The sequence below is a fragment of the Lipotes vexillifer genome, unplaced genomic scaffold (assembly GCF_000442215.2).
Source record: "Lipotes vexillifer unplaced genomic scaffold, Lipotes_vexillifer_v1.1 scaffold582, whole genome shotgun sequence".
In the NCBI taxonomy this organism is placed as follows: Eukaryota; Metazoa; Chordata; class Mammalia; order Artiodactyla; family Lipotidae; genus Lipotes; species Lipotes vexillifer.
In genome coordinates this window covers 1,504,663-1,505,578 of record NW_006799183.1, presented here as the reverse complement: position 1 = coordinate 1,505,578, position 916 = coordinate 1,504,663, and positions in this window count along the sequence as shown.

Genomic DNA, 916 nt, shown 5'->3' with positions numbered 1-916 from the left:
TGAGACATCAGGTAAGTAGACTGCTGTATTGGATTATTTATTTGTTCTTTTCAGACAATAGGAAACACATAATAAAATATTAACACTTAAAGTTAGAAACAATATATTTTATAGATTCTCATACTAAAGGCTCAAAGTTATATGTAGTATAAGAAAGATATTTATTAAATATAAAAATTTACTATAAAAATGCCATTACCTTACTATACAAAAATATATTGTTTCTACCCAGTTTAGAAAATATAGCAAACACATTAAAATAAGTGTTTATGTTTATTTAAGTCTAAGAGAATGAAGTGATTACCTCCAGAGACAGTGTACAGGGGTTACCTATTAGCCCTAAAAATTCTAGATAGAAGATTTTTCCAAATGAAAGTGAGAATTGACCATCAAGTGTATTAGGAAAAGCATAGGACTTTAGTGTGCTTATTTGTTTTTCCCACAAAAGCCACAATAAAGGAAAGTTACAATTAAGCAGATGGGAGGGATTTTAAGTATTTGATGTGATAAAATGAAGATCATAAATGATTGTGAAAAGTATAATGTCACTTTTCCAGTGATTGAGACTGAATCCAGATTAAAAGGATTTGGAGAATTTTTTCTTTTTGATAATATGGAGAATTCAATATTAAAAACTAATAGCTACAAAATGCTTAGAAAAGCCCAAAAAATAACATTTAAAAGGAATTCCCTGACGGTCCAGTGGTTAAGACTCCACACTTCCACTGCAGGGGGCACAGGTTAGATCCCTGGTCCAGGAACTAAGATCCTACATGCCACGGGCACGCACAGCCAAAAAAAAAAAAAAAAAAAAAATTAACCTTTGAAGAATGAACATCCATGGTGATCATTTCACAATTTACACATGCACTGAATCATTATGTTGTATACCTGAAACTAATATATTGTTACATGT